The sequence below is a fragment of the Rattus norvegicus genome, chromosome 11 (assembly GCF_021556685.1).
Source record: "Rattus norvegicus strain SHRSP/BbbUtx chromosome 11, alternate assembly SHRSP_T2T, whole genome shotgun sequence".
NCBI classification, from domain to species: Eukaryota; Metazoa; Chordata; class Mammalia; order Rodentia; family Muridae; genus Rattus; species Rattus norvegicus.
This window is the reverse complement of record NC_141544.1, coordinates 28588895-28605357: the sequence shown is the minus strand read 5'-3', so window position 1 is coordinate 28605357 and position 16463 is coordinate 28588895. Positions and strand designations below refer to the sequence as shown.

Below are 16463 nucleotides of genomic sequence, written 5' to 3'. Positions count from 1 at the left end.
TCTGATCTTTAACAAATGTTCTTAAAATGACTTTAACATGTTTTGTGAAGACAAGGTTTTTTTGGTTTTTTTTTTTAAACGTGTGTTTGGGTGCATTTTGTGTGTGTGTGTGTGTGTGTGTATGTGTGTGGTGTGTTATGTGTGTGTATATGATGTCTATGTGTGTCTGTATCATGTGTGTATATGTGATGTCTGTGTGTGTGTGTGTGTGTGTGTGTGCGTGTGTGTGGTGTGTTATGTGTGTATGTGTGTGTATGGATGGTGTGTGGCAGGCGCACCTACCCGCCTGCCAACGTGACAGGTAACTTGTGGCGCTTGGTTTCCTTCCACTCCTTGGGTTCCAGGGGTTGACCTTAGGTCACCTGGTTTGGCAGTACATGCTGTTACCTGCTGAGCCATCTCCCCAGCCCAAGACCAAGTTTTTAGTGGCTGTAACTTGTCCTGTACCCAGCAGTGAATGTCAGGTGTCTTCTTGAGTTCCACAGGTTATTCATTCCCTAGCTTCACGTTTTATTCCTTCTAGTATGTTCCTCCCAATAATGCCCTCAGATTCCTTTCTCTGAGGGCATTGTTCTAGTGACATGAATGTATTCCCTGATTTCATTTTTCCGTTTACAGCTCCCACCCTCCGCAGTGGAGTTATCAGTTGGCTTGCACACATCTAACTGGTACTTCTTTTACAGACATCCCTGTTCCATTTAATAGTAGGTTACCTTAGACCTGTGAGGTTGAGAACTAGAAGGAGTGAAGAATATTGCTTAATATAGAAATCAGTTTAAAAACAGGTCCTTTTGACAGCAAACAAAACGGCAAAATCTTGGTTTTTAATCCTTTTACCGGGTAAAGTTAAGTTGTATTTATTTATATTATTCATGGCTATGCGTGTGTCTGTGTGAGTTTACCGGCGCCGTGCACGAAGGTACCTGTGAGCCAGCAGGCATCGGATCCCCTGGAGCTGCAGTTACCCTTGGTTGTGAGCTGTCTGATGCAGTGCTGGAACCAGAACTTGGGTCCTCTTCACAAGCAGGTTTCATCACTCCAATCATCTCCCCAGCCCCACATAGCTAAACTTAACACACCCTTTATCCTAGTTGCTATAGACATTTTAAATTTTATGGTATTGATTGTGTTTTAGTTGTTAGTTACAGTGAAAGCAGTAAAGCTTTTTTTTTTTTTTTTAGTAGTAGTGTTAGGTATATGGAAGAAAATGAATAACAGATTACTATGTCATAAAGCAAGCGTGTGCCAGTTTGGACTGGGCTTGATTTGTCCTGCAGTGAACCATTTCTTGGTTCTGACTTTTGAGATTCTTGTAACCCTATTTACATGTGTAGACAAGGTCTATCAGAAATATATATGAGCGATATGTTTGTCTGGCTACCCTGCATTTGGTAGGTCAAGTTATTGGCTCAATGGAACTCGCCGTTGAAACATTAGAGAAACATTACCTTTGCACACACTGCCTGTGTGTGTGTGTGTGGGGGGGGCTCTAGTACTGGACAGTCCTCGGTGACCATGGAGGTATGATACCTAAAAGGCAAAACAAGTGAGCACAGAGGGAAAGGAAGTCTTGGAGGAGAAAGGAAGCATCACTTCTAAACTATACTGAAGTTGTGGTTTATTGTGTTTCAGGATTATCTATCCGTCCATCCATCCATCCATCCATCCATCCATCCATCCATCCATCCATCCATCCATCCATCTCCATCCTCCATTCATCCATCCATCCATCCATCCGTCCATCCATCTATCCTCTATCTATGACGTATCCTAAAAGATACTGAAAAGTAAAATTCTATCCCTAATGCTGTAATGCTGTCTATGGTAGTCTAGCTGTTAATCGCGTATGCCATGGTGTTTGATAGCTGTGACAAAACTATAAAATGGGTACATCATTTAAAGTTTTCTGAACCGCTCCCTTTATAAAATAAAGAAGTTGGTTGAGAATGGTGATGGGGTTCTTCTTAAGTCTGTAAAATTCAACATGGCTTCAGAAGGGAACTTTTTTTTTTCTTTTTTCAATGCATTGAGTATCAAGGTGCCCAGAACCTAAAGTTAGGACGATGCCCCTTATGGGTTTTGGAGCTTGGCATTTAATATTTTACAGCAAAGTTTTTAGTGTAACATAATTGAACTTGTACTGGATAGGGTTAATAGGCTGGAACAAAAGGTCAGAGCATAAGGCATTACGCTTAATTAAGGGCTAGCAGGAGTGGCAGGGGTGTGTGACAGTTAAATGGGTTTCCCACAGACTAATGTCGGTTACTGTGCAACTGGGCCTCAGCTTAAGCAAAGGGCAGAAGTGATTAGCAGTTTGACATGGCAGACACTTCTGGCCAATCCCATTTGATTTAGAGGTTAAGAAAGCACACCTTTATGAGCTGATGGATTGATTTGTGTGCCCGTCTGGGAAAGATTAGGAGTCCAAGGCCGATGCTGTAAATGTCAGTTATGGAATATTGTGCTTTCTTGGTTGGCTCATTCCTTTAACCGTCAACTGTTTTATAATGGGGGATAACTGCTGTTTATGGAGCTGAATGCAAAATGGGTGGGTGAGCAGGTGAGGTAGGAAGGGAAATATTTCCTAGGTGAAATTACGATTTAACATAGTCTGGAGCAGGTGCGTCTAACTGTATGGAGTTCCCTTGACCTCTCTTTTGCAGTCGGCGTCACAGTTTTCTCTTGTGTTAACCCAAGCGACAACGTTGTCCATCTAGGATCTCCTTTTGCTTACAGAATTGATAGACGTCTTTATTTAGGTACCTCTTTAGCAAGCAGTTGGTTGGTTTATCTCCGTATCATTGTATGCGCTTTACAAGGTGGAGGGAGAAATAAAAGAAGTCTACACAGACCTGCACACACGCTGTTCTTTCTTAGGAGTGTATAGTCGGAGAAATGAGAGAGTGGCTAAGGAAAAGACGTTATTGTACTCCAAGCTTCTCAGAACATGTCAGGTCAGGCCATGGTGATGTGGGAAGGTACCAGTGTTGCCAAGAGACCCCAGGAGGAGCTAGGGAGGAGACTGGCGATTATTGGAGTTTCCGTGGGACAAGCAATGAATGGCTGGGCAGGGTTAGCAAGTTTTAAGAGTAGATAGTCTTAAAAGGCTGCATTTAAGACTAGATAGTACAATGCTTAGGTACTAATGATCTACATCTTAGATATGACAGCTGCTATTCCATAGTAGCTATGAATTAGCTATAGATATATAACCGATAGACAGGAATTATCTTAGTTTGCACCAATGGCGTGAAGCTAACAGAAAAACATTGCCTCCTAGATCGCGGGCCACATAGAGTGGGCGGGCTCTTGATTGACCACTGTGCCTAACAGAGAGGCATGGTGGCATTGTGTCCTTTGCTGCTTCCAAGGGGGCAGTCCTTCAGATAAAAAGATCATTAGAATGTTGAAACATCGAGATCTGCAGGAAAGTAAAAGGGGAGCGTGTGAGCTCTGTGCACGCATGCGCTGCTGTGGTGGGTTTGCTCCAGTCACGTGAGAAGGTGATGGAGGATCTGCTTGTGCACCTTGTCTCTGCAGGGGCGGCCAGAACTTCAGTTTAACTGTGTTAGAAGCCCAGCCCCCTTCAACCGATGCTTCCCCACAAGGAACGCAGAGATGAATGCATGCTTAATATCACATTTCTGAATATGACCCAGTACCAGGAGATCACTTTTTCTCCTGTTCCTTTTCATCTTGTGTGATGTTTTTTCCCAGAAAGCCATACTGTACTGCTAATATTGTTGGTCTCCAGGTCGAGATTATACCAATATTTAACACGAGACAGTGGTTAAGTTGCAATTATGAAACTTGGCATCTACATCTTCTAGTGTCCGAGGGATGGAAGGATCCCAACATTTGGTGGATGTTTTAGAACATAGGATAATATCATAACTGATGTGCTGAGGAGCTAAAATCGCTGTCAGTGAGGTGGGCTGTGAAGAAGTGTGGCGAGAACCAGTATGGCCTTTTTTTCAGAAAACTGGTATGCCATCGGAGGTGTTAGTTCAAATAAAAAACGTGTAGCAAAGTCCATTGGAAGCAGTGCTGGGAGTTTGAATTCAGCTACTCCTTCTGATAAAAAAATATGCTCAGGAATTTCCTCTTATAAAGCTAAAAATTGACCTTGAATTGTATTTCAGAACTAAGCTCATCCAACGTGAATTAATTTATAGATACAAATAAAGCCTTTTAATTTATTACTTTAAAAGGACACAGTGGGGTTAGCGAGAAGGCTCTGTCAGTGAGGTGCTTGCTATGTAAACATGAGAACAAAAATTAGATCCTCAGAACCTGTCGTCTTCACACTTGGGCTGTGAGACAGGTCCCAGCTACACCTGCAGGATTGGTGAGCTCCCCAGTCAGGGAGAGTCTCTGTCTCAGAACATATGATGGACCTCCACACTCATGATCATGCAGAAAAAGGAAAGGTTAAATATGTGATCTCACGGTATTGGGGTGTAGTGAGACATGTCATGGTAAGTGTGCACTCACCCCACTTTCTTCACAGAGAAGCATAGGTTGAAGTGGGCGGGGCCTATGACATCATAGGAATTAGTTCAAATGAAAAACTGTAGGGAAGACCATTAGAAGCAGTGCTGGGAGTTTGAATTCGGCCTTATACTCCTGATAAAAACAAAATATGAGCGAGAATTCCCTCTTACAAAGCCAAACATTTTTGTGCTTCTCTACAGAGAAGGGGAAGAAGCATAGGTTTTGTAACGTCCTTTCTCGTCCCCTAAGTCATTTTTAAATTGCAAAATGTTGACTTAGGTGGTATAATATCAAAGTGTTTGGTTAGTAAATATAGGCGATTTCCCTAGTTTAACAGAGAGAAGCATTTTGGGACAATTTCCAGGGATAGTGCATTAAACCCCAAAGAAGCAAGCGTTTGATGCCTTTTGTTGGTGTTAGTATATCTAATGGATATATTAGCTATATAATATATATCTATAGATATAGATATAAAATAATCTAATATTTAATAATATATACATATATTAGTATTTCACAGTTCATCCTTGCGTGTCCTTTCTTTAGGTGAATTAAAGTGTTGTGATACCTAATACTTGCATTTATTTTGATAGAGGAACTGAGTTATAGGGTTGTTGTTTCAGTGTATTTTGATATGTTTTGCCTTTTGAAGAGTGCTCCTTGTGCCCTGTCATTTATGGTAGTGTGTTTCTTTCTACCTGTGGTATGTCCTTTGTCTTACTGAGATGGTATGACTGGGCCTGAGACATTGGGAGCACAGCTCAGCCAGTAGAGCGTAAGCTTGTCCAGTCCTTTGTCTTACTGAGATGGTATGACTGGACCTGAGACATTGGGAGCACAGCTCAGCCAGTAGAGCGTAAGCTTGTTCCAGCCCTTTGTCTTACTGAGATGGTATGACTGGGCCTGAGACATTGGGAGCACAGCTCAGCCAGTAGAGCGTAAGCTTGTTCCAGCCCTTTCTCTTACTGAGATGGTATGACTGGGCCTGAGACATTGGGAGCACAGCTCAGCCAGTAGAGCGTAAGCTTGTTCCAGCCCTTTGTCTTACTGAGATGGTATGACTGGGCCTGAGACATTGGGAGCACAGCTCAGCCAGTAGAGCGTAAGCTTGTTCCAGCCCTTTCTCTTACTGAGATGGTATGACTGGGCCTGAGACATTGGGAGCACAGCTCAGCCAGTAGAGCGTAAGCTTGTTCCAGCCCTTTCTCTTACTGAGATGGTATGACTGGGCCTGAGACATTGGGAGCACAGCTCAGCCAGTAGAGCGTAAGCTTGTTCCACTTATTAAAAATGAAACAGAAACTCTTGGCTTTTCCTTTTAAACCGGAGATGGAAAGATCTTGTGCACGTTATGTAAGCACCCCACCACCGAGCTACAGTTTTAGCCTCATAGATCTTTTTGCTTTTTTTAAGGAGGAAAGAAAATCTTAATTAAAATATAACTACATCCATTCCCCCTTCCTTTCTCAGCCCCTCCCATGGGACCCCCACTTGCCCCCACTCAAATTCATGGCCTGTTTTTCTCTAGAAGTTAACATTAAACAGGTCGGTAAATGCAAAAGGTTTATAAAAGCAACCTGTCGAGCCCCTTCTCTATTAAAACTATGTCTCCTGTTCTCTCATTCTTAGCTTCTCTGTCTGTCGTAGTTATCTGGATTCTGTGTCTGTGGGTTGGGCCCTGTAAGATCCCCTAGCCCGCCCCCCATGCTTGCATGTTTATAGGCGCTGTCATGGTCCAGATCTTGTTTATGCAGCCATATTGTTGAGGATTCGTGGGTGAAGCCTCCCAGTCACTTTTGCCAGATACAATCTCACAGAGGACTTTCCGTTCTCAGTCAGGCTCTTAGAGTCTTTGTGCTCCCTTCCTCCATGATGTTTCTTGACCCTTAGGTAAGGGAGTTGTGTTTTATATATGTCAATTAGGAAAACAATTATAAACAAAGGCTGTTATATACATTAAAGAGGTAGTATTTTAATATATATATGTATATAGATATATAACATCATACACATACACACACACACACACACACACACACACACACACACACACTTTTATAGATTATTTTTTTTAGTTTCCAGGAATCTTTGTGTGATGGTAGAAAGTACTAGCTGTATTATGTGTTTTGGTTTTTCTCAATGCTGCTAACATATATGGAATAATTCTTTGCCTCAATTTTAGGTAGAGTATGTGATGGATTTATTCAAACATATTCTTATGGTCTTGTATATGATTGTAAACTCAGTATATGCTTGCATGCATGGATGTGTGCACCTGTTGAGTGCATTAAGCATTTGGTGTCTCCTCACTCAGGATGGAGGAGGTGCCTCTCCACGCTTCTCCGTGGATCATTTCTCCTAGGTGAATTGTGCACCTTCTACTTTTTGAGTTCTGTGACCTTGTAGTCATGACTTCAGCCCAGAGTAGTTTCAAAGTCATGTAAATGAATGCAATTAAAGTATTGCTTATCATGGTACGTAGTGCAGATGGAACCTTACTGGGTAGAGAGGTTTGTTTGCCTCATGAGGAAGGTCAGAATAAGGTTACATTTTATTACATTAAATGATACAGGGATGCTTTTATTAAGCTGATGAAAAAAATGTCGTAATGGAAAAATCATAATGTTTTTCCCCTCTAATTATCTGAATGTCTTGTTCATTTTTTCCTTTTTGTTAATTTAGTTTGCTTGATTATTTCTGTATAGTAAATAACACTTTGAAGGAGATGCCTTTTGTCTACATGTAAAACCTTGGGACATCACACTCAGTTGTAATTCTAGGTACAATGACAAACACACCTAAGCTAACACCTTGGATGCTGATGGGAGGTGGCTGTGAGTTTACTAGTGTGTGTCCTCGGAAGACTTGTGATGTGCCAATCACCAGGCAGATGATACAGGACTTTTCAACTGTTGGAAAGACAGCCCCACCACACGGGTAGGCCTTTTGGCTGCGGGATAGACAGAGCACTGAAGTAGGCACTGGAGGCTGTACAGAGAAAGAACTGAAAGTGTGACTGCGTGTGTATAAAGCAATTAAAAGAAAAATAAGTACCATTCTCTTTCCTTTCGTGATATTTCAGAGTAGGTGGTATTCATTGACTCGGGACATAAGGCTCATGTTTACTTAACAGCGATGTACTGAGAGTCAGCGAGATGCTTCTGCAACACATGGCAGATATTTGGGGAACATAAAAGAAAAATGAATGACTCGCAGTCACAATGAGAACAACAGTAAATAGACACAGAGAACATTACTCAGAGATGTAGTGTTACAAGCCTGTTTGGTTAGCAGGGGGGGAAGAAGCACACCAAGAAATCTGGTATCCGTACAAGGAGACTGAAAGATCCTAGGAAAGGTTAACTAGCTGCTTCGTTTTGTAGGTTTATATTCTGATTTATAGAAGTTTTTTTTCTTTTTTTCTTTCTTTCTTTTTTTGGTAATGTTGAGATCCTTGAAAACTTATCCTAAGTTATGGGCTAGACATTGAAGAGACCAACAGTGTAAACTCTAGGAGAGTCCAGTGGAACGATGCTGTAGTGAGATCAGGGTGTGTCTATCCTACCTTCCCTATCATTGGTTGACTGCACAGTTGGCCCATTGATCAGCATAACCATTAAAAACCCATGTCTGTACAGTGCAGGCCATGTCTCTGCTGGCCAAATGTATCCATCAGCCAAGCATATCTACGGTAGCCTTTGAGCTCCTGCGTCCCAAGATAGTTATATACTTATGGATAGAGCTACAAAATCCTAACTATTTGTAAGAGCAGGGGCATGGGGAGGCTCCGTTGTGTGGTTCTTGAGTTGAGAGAAGGGGACAGTGTTGAAGTTTGGACACACCTCCAAGCTTCTCCTTCTCTGTCACTCTGAGCTCAGGGTGGTTCTAATTCTGAGTTTAACTTTCTTTTCTTACTGAGAGAGAAGCAGCTAGGTGTTTCAAACTCTTTGATGAATGTCAGATACTCCTGATGTGTTTTTTCCCCAGAAATTCATCTCTTTTCCTAGCTAGGGATAGTCTACTGTTATCGTGAAGATGGCGTCTAAATAATTCTATAGCCTAAGTGGTTTCATCAGATTCGGTCAGCAGCCACAGTCAAGCAAAACATATCTACATGAGAATCTCTCAAAATACATTCACCTGTCGCTTCTTTGAGATAGCTTGTTTTAGTCCACAGTTAATGCTCCAGTTTCAGACACATTATTGGAATTATTTCATGCACTCAAAGTCACACATGCCACTCTCTCTTTCAGGTGTGGAGTGTGAGCGGTGGCAGAGCTGTTCTCAGGACCCATTATTTTAACGTTTGGGAGAAGCACATCCTAAAGGTATGGATTGTCCTTTGTCACATGGCTCCATTTCTAAAATAAATTACTGGTCGTCAACGCTTCTGGTGATAGGGACATGAGACTATTATGCTTTCTTCTGTTATTGTCCTTAACTTTCATCTGTTGATAAACATGCTTGACATTTGTCCCAGTCTGTCCTATCCAGACTGTCCAAGCCAGTCCTACTCACTTGACTTGTTGTGAGTCGTGGTGTGGTATGTTATGGTGGTCAGGGGTGTGATGGCAAAACCTCTGACATCTTTATGAACAGGGTGCAAGCTGGGGGAGGAGGTGGATTTGGGGGAATGGGAACAGGAATAAGATAACACCCTTGGAAGCCTTAGGGGGTAGCACCCTACTTCTTCTAACTAGGCCCAACCTCCAGTTACCCATTCAGTTGTGTATTCATCAGAGGTTTATTGCATGGATGTACCTAATGCCCTCCTGACCCAGCTCCTTCTCAGTAAGCCCAAGAGCTGCCCCAAGCCTTTAGTGAATGAGCCTTCTTGGGGACCACTTCATTGCTAAACCCCACTGAAAAGGTTTCCTTCTTAATGTCCTGTTTCCTACGTCTTCTGCCTTTTATGCGTCTCCTTTAAAGAACACGTCTAGTTCTCTTGCCTGGAGTAGATAGAGATGACGGGTGAATACACAAATGTAGTTAACAATCTAGTGTGTGTCTGCGAAGCTTACAGTGACTAACTAGTGAGTTTACTAGGCGAAGATCCATTGTTCACGTCCATGGGACGCAGCAAGTACTAGTCCTCTCGGATACCTCAATGAGTTCTCAAACAGTAGGAGTACAGTGGGGCGAATATTCTTCTGTTTCCCAGAATATTAGAAAGCTTCATTCTGAAAGGTTTTGCTCTGAAAAAAATTTTTAGAATTTTTACTGTATTTTCGAAAAAAAAATAAGATCAGGATTTTAAGGAATTTGGAATCACTTTTATTAACTGAAGATAATAATTAGCTATTATAATTACACATTTAAAACTAGAAGCATTCTTCTGTAGTAGTAAAGAGAATTGTTCACTTTTCAAGGCCGGCATGAATTTCCATTTATGAAAAATGTATCGTTATCTCAGAAGAGGAGGGTTTGATGAGCTTTGAACTGCATGACACTGTTGAAGAGAAATTCAACCTTGAAGTGAAGTATAAAGTGGACAGCCCCTCTTATAAAATCAGAATAGGAATTGTTTTCAAGTAGTGTCTTTGAAGATACAATATTCAAGGCTCCTTTAATCACTGCTTGGTTATAGACATTCGTTCATCGGAGTATAACGTCCTCCTGTAAAGGAGACATCCTCTTGCGAGCCCTGAGTAAGTGCGTGCCTCAGTTGCCAGGCTCTACGGGAGTGCCCAGGTTTCTCTGTGCAGGCAAAGCAGCCTTCTGGCACTTGTTGAAAGTTACATATGACTGAAATGCCATCTGGTGTGCACGTCCCTTCCTTACCCCTTTAGCCATTCGTCCACAGTCTCCCTTCATCTTTCTTACTTTGATGTCAAGTGGGGATCTCATGCTAACTTAACTTTTGTACCAGAATCGTCTAGAACAAATTTGGTTCCCCCTTTCTGTAGTGGATTTGTTCCAAGCCCCAGTGGATCACTGACAACTGGTTTTGATTTCTGTGTTCTGGCTTCCCCCTGTACAGTCACTGTTCCAGTGCCCTTTCTCTCTTACTTAAGCACCCTTGCTTCTAAGTATGACTTTTGTAGTATGAGGTGTTGCAACCCTACCACCATTGCAGCAACCTCAACGTGGGTCTTTCTTATGAAGTAGAGAACCTTTTTGTTTTTTCACTAAGTGCTTTATGTTTATTTGACACTCAGAGGACCATTATTAAGTAAATAATGTGATGTATGACAATGACCCTGATAAAAGCGGGATCCTGAGTAGTGGGCAGGTAACATATACAAAGTGGACATGCTGGACAAAGGCACCCTTCAGCTTGTGAAGCTGAACTGAGAGTTCACCATCTTCTTTACAGCCGTGTGTCCTTATGCCTACCTAGACTTTTCCAGCTACTGTTTTTAGACCATAGTTGATCTATGAATCCACAGGAAGCGAACACTGAATTGTTCTAGGACACAGATTCACATTTCTTATGAAGTGTTCTAGCATCTACACAGAACCCACTTCATTCTGACTATATCTTAAATCAACTCTAGAATATACCCAGATACAAGACAAATCTTATGTAAATATATATGGTAAAGTTTGGAGTATAATATCGTATTATTATTATTGTTATTATATCATCAATATTTATATAATAATATAATGTCATTACTCTCTAAACTATATTGGGCTTAGGACAATCTGTATATTCTCAGGAAATAGACTCCCCCATTAAGTATTTTCCATCCGATTTGTCTAAACCTTTATACATGAGTGGATGCACATCAACAGTATTTTCCTTTACCTATGTAGATGTTCATCACTTGTGTAGACACGTGGGTTCACCACCTGTGTAGACACATGGGGTCACCACCTGTGTAGACACATGGGGTCACCACCTGTGTAGACACATGGGGTCACCACCTGTGTAGACACATGGGGTCACCACCTGTGTAGACACATGGGGTCACCACCTGTGTAGACACATGGGGTCACCACCTGTGTAGACACATGGGGTCACCACCTGTGTAGACACATGGGGTCACCACCTGTGTAGACACATGGGGTCACCACCTGTGTAGACACATGGGGTCACCACCTGTGTAGACACTTGGGGTCACCACCTGTGTAGACATTTGGGGTCACCACCTGTGTAGACATGTGGAGTAACCAACCGTGTGGGGTCAGAACATCACAGCAACATTTAATTTTGTTGCATGTCAAATGCAACCCTAAAGGTCCTAAGAATTGCATTTAGGCCCAAAGTGCTCCGTGAATACTCTTCATTAGCCCCTTCTGTAGTTTCCCGATTACAACCTGAGGCTACAGTATACATCACTAGAATATTGAGGGAAATGAATAAGGAGATAGTGTGTGGCCCTCAGTGTCCTGTTAGAGAGAAAGTTCAGCAGACCGCATTTGGGTATTTGACATTGTGCATGATCGTGGTGACTCAGTTGGGTGTCCTAAATCAGGACCTGTCTTTCCACCAATCACCAGGTTTTCTTTCTCTTCTTGGACGTTTAAGAGTTGTTCCAACTCCATGGGCTCTGTGCTTGTTAGTTCTACTTAAATTTGAATGTGTAAGGGTCTGGCAGCTGCTGACAGTTCCTGATTCCTCTGCTGTCCTCGTGCCTCTTGCCTTTGTGTGTGCAGTGTGTAAACCAGTCCCCATTTCATTCTTGCAGATGTCCAGGTGCCACAGGGCTGGGAATGACCATTTCGTGACTTTCGGCTGTAACACATAGCAGTGTATTGGAAACAATGATTTTCATTTTTCCTCCCAGGAAGTACTTTTTAGGTAAATAATTAGTAAAATCTCACCTGGCTTTGTTTTTCCTCATGGCGGGCTGTGGGTTTTCAAAGTGATTCCTTTTGACATATCCAGGTTAATAGAAGTCTTTCCCTCCTGTAAAAGGAGAGTTTGGAAGTTGGCTCACCACACATGGAGCTGTTTCCAAACACATATCCTTAACTACTGTCTGTGTTCTTATGTTTGTAATTTTCACTCACGCCAACAACACGAAAGGCCCTGCCGGTCTTACTGGGTCATGATTTATTTTAAAATATCAACATGGGTTTTTATTTTTGGATGTTCTTGCCTTCCTTCCTTCCTTCCTTTCTTCCTCTCTTTCTTTCTTTCTTTCTTTCTTTCTTTCTTTCTTTCTTTCTTTCTTTCTTCCTTCCTTCCTTCCTTCCTTCCTTCCTTCCTTCCTTCCTTTCTTCCTTTCTTCCTTTTATACTTAAAAAAAGTTTTGGAGCTTTGCCTGCAAAATGTTTTAACCAGTTTTCTTCCAGTGAGGAAAATCCAGGGTTATAACAGAGGCAATGCATTTGTTAAGTTTGCAGCTGAGATTTGTCAGAGGCCAAAATACCTAGCAATGTTTTCTTATTCATGGTGTCCGTCTGGGTGGTAAAGGACTGGGATATATGTCTGCTTGTGTCTGTGGCACAGTTGAAGGCACCCAATGCATGTTTTTTCAATAGGTTATCCGTCTGAATGAATGAATGGGAACTGGCTGACCCAGGCAGTTTTGGTGAGATAATATGGAGTCTGTGGTGTCTGTGACTCGCATTACAAAACCAAACTGGTTCACATGCAAACCCCAGCTCCACCTCTTACCTACAAGTTACCCAACTTTACCGAGCCTTGTCCTTACCCTTGGTTACTATCCATTTACAGCTAAATGAGTCTGTGTTTGACTTAGCACGACTGGCAATAATTGTGGCTGTTCCTGTCATGGCTAGGATTAGTATTGCTTTGATGAAACACAATGACCTAAACAACTTGGAGAGGAAAGGGATGATTTGGCTTAAGTTTCCACATCATCAAGACAGGAACTCAAAACAGGGCAGTAACCTAGGGCCAGGAGCTGACACAGGTCACGGAGGCTCTTTACTGGCTGGCTACCCCTGGCTTCCTCAGCCTGCTTTTTAAAAACAGATTCAGTGGTTGTGTTTAAGCTGCAGTAGAGAATTATCTCTGACCATTTGTCTGCTTCCAGAGACTCTGATGAGAAAATATTGCTGGAAACATCTCCGTTAAGTATTGGCCTTATATATTTTTCTCTGCGCCATCGTTAGCCAAATATATTTTTCAATGCTAGTCAAGGGCCAGCAAGATGACTCAGCAGGTAAATGCAATTGCCACCAAGTCTAATGACCCGAGTTCCATCTCTAGATCCACATGATGAACGGAGAGAACAAACTCATCTAACCTCCCTTTATGTGCCCTCCTGAACATATACACACAAAAATGCACAAAATCATCAATTAGTTATAAGGCGTAATCAATTATCTTCTAAAAATTAGACCTAATATGATAAGCAGTCATGGTCTAAATTATAGATACCATTAATGTAGAGTTAAATTGAGCCTATAGCAAAACTTTGTAACGTTGCCTATTTTGATCCAGTTATGCCAGGAGTAGGTTCTTTTGCTGTTATAAGAATTATACAATTTGTAATTTTTTTGTTTGTTTTTTACATTGTAGTGTTATGGTTCTGAGATCTTAAGTTCTTAGTTTAAACAAATAGTTTGGGCTTTGTGAAGGTTTGCTTTTAAATTAACAGTCAAAGGGCTTTTTGACTCCAACTGACATTCACTCTCCCTCCCTGCATGCGTACCCCCCACCCCCCACTACATCTCCAGTCTAGGATTTCCTTGGGATGAAGGGTGGCATGAGTAGCAATTGGCAGTGCCTGCATTCTAAAGAGTGTGCACACTCATGAAGAACATAGTTACCTCTTCTCGTTTTCCTTAATTCATTATCACCTTAGTGTGTTTGGCCTTGAAACCTTTCCTCCTATGTTCTTACACAGCTCTCCCTGCCCCCTCTCTACTTTGGATAAGCATTTACTGTTGTGAAGAGTGTTATAAGCATGTGGGGATTAGAGCATGATCTTACAATCGAAGTAGTTAAATAGTACATTTGGGCGGCCTCTGCTCTGGTCATATGTTTTCTGTTCTTGTTTGTTGGCATTTTATTTTTTGGTGCATGCTCTCACTATATATCCTTGTCCAGCCAGACACTTGCTGGCATGACTCACAGACATCTACCTGCCTCTGCCTCCTGAGTGCTGGGATGAAAAAAAAGCATGTGTCACTATGGTTGGCCCCATTTTCTAATTTATCATGGGGACATTTAAAACATTGCCAGGAGAAAATGGATTCATGTTAAAATGTCTTGTTTTCTTTCTTCGTGGGTCATGTTCTATAAGCACACATCCTAACAAAAGCTAATTAAGAAAAGCTCACCCCATACATGCATGGAGAGTTTGAACAGTGGGCACTTGGTTCCAGGGATAGATCCCGGCGCTTTCCCTCTTGCTGTCCTGCCATGTTGATGTTGCAGCACTGTAACTCATCCGGGTTGCAACATGGCCGTTTGCCTGTGCTGTTTGCTTGTTATTCGAGAGAGAAAACAATTCCCAGTAAACTCAAGGGGCAAAGTCTCATTAACCTCTCCTGCTGTGACCCTTACGATCAGAGAAAATGTTATTTGTCAATCATTGATAGCTTGATGTAGCTGAACTTAATTGAAGAGAGAATTTGCCTGATTTTGGCCATCTAGTCAGGGAGGGATACCACCGGTGTTCCCATTTGTGGAGACAGCAGTTTCGTGGATTCCTGGTATCTGTCTTGTGTGATCACAAAATGCCATCGTGTTTAGGCAGCGACACTCTTTTCTAGTTGTTCCTTTGTGCCTTGTGGGTAGAGAACTGAAAAGCAGAAGGCTTTGCTGTGGTCCCAGAGCGTGCCTGTTGGTGAGACAGGCAGAGCTGTTGAACGTCGTGGTGCCTTCTTCAGTGCTAGATAGAAATGGGAACCGAGAATGCGGCAGGGAAGACCTGGAGGAATACAAGGGCACGTTTAGGCTGTGCTCCCGAAGGCCTCAGCTGTCAGAGGCTGAGAGCTGGAAGATGGAGATAGTGCGTCTTGGGGTGGGAGTACTGCCGCCAGGAGACTATGACTGCTCTGGGGGAGTGAGGGGGAGTCACTCGGCATACGGGTGGAAGGGAAAGGACGCTCTTAGTCACACTGCAACAGCACAGTGACCTGATACTTACCGATCATTTTCACAGCATTGTAAACCATAGATAAATCTACGGTACACATTTACAAAATAATCCAACATAATAATCCAAAATAAAAGGGAGCGATGTTCTGTGTTAAACAAATGGAAACTTGGGAGTAACTTTAGAGTGAAGGATTCGGATGCTGAATGTAGATTTAAGGGCCTTTTTTTTCTGTTTTTAAAATTTACATATTAAATGTATTTATTTAAATCAGTGCTTCAAGGTTTGAAGGCATAAACTTTGTAATAGCTGTAGTGGTTTTTAATAAGCAGTACGTCTCAGGACAAATAGAATGGTTTTGTTTTTAGTTGTTTTCTTTTGTTTTTAAACATCCTTTTTCTCAGTAATGTGAGGCACTCGGCCTTCCAAACTGTATGAAGGTAATCTTTCCCAACTTTCCATTTTACAGGGAAGGTTCTTAGGCAGATAAACAACTCAAATAGCTTCAGGAAGTCTCTAAAACTGACCAGATTCATTGGGCCTCTCCCTGCCCTGGTAAGCAATAAAAGCTGAGGGTCCCTCAGACAAGCTGAAGCTCTGAGACTTGGAACTTAGAAACACCCCCCCACCCACACACACACACACACTCCTCACCCCTCTACACACACTCAGGGTTAATAACTAAATAATTGTTTTTATAGTAGGATACTTTCCTACCAGGCTCATGCTCCAAAAAGTATAAAGGCCTTCTCCTGCATTCCCATCTCTCCTCCCCCTCAGAGGCAGCCACCATTCTGTTCTTCTCTCTGATAATTCTTCTTGTGTGAGGTTAGTTTTGTGGTGTGACTTTGTGGTATTCTTTGGCTTTTGACTGTCAAGACGCCCTTGCACGGGAAAAGCCCTTACACTGAGGCACCTGGAAAGGGTGGAACCCTGTTTGGCTGCCCGCAGTCTGCAGTGTGCTCCACAGCGTTTGTGAGCTGTCGTCCATCCTGGGTTGGCTCA

General features: G+C 42.3%; 1 protein-coding gene across 5 annotated transcripts in view; it reads left to right on the top strand.

Moving 5' to 3' along the window:
* Positions 1-16463, top strand: part of Nrip1 (nuclear receptor interacting protein 1) — an 83582-nt gene that overhangs the window by 12111 nt on the left and 55008 nt on the right. For 3 of the 5 annotated variants that reach the window (XM_087576472.1, NM_001100560.2, XM_087576471.1), the window contains 1 exon segment: positions 8748-8822. The gene's annotated coding sequence lies outside the window, so the exon portion shown is untranslated. 5 annotated transcript variants of the gene reach the window in all.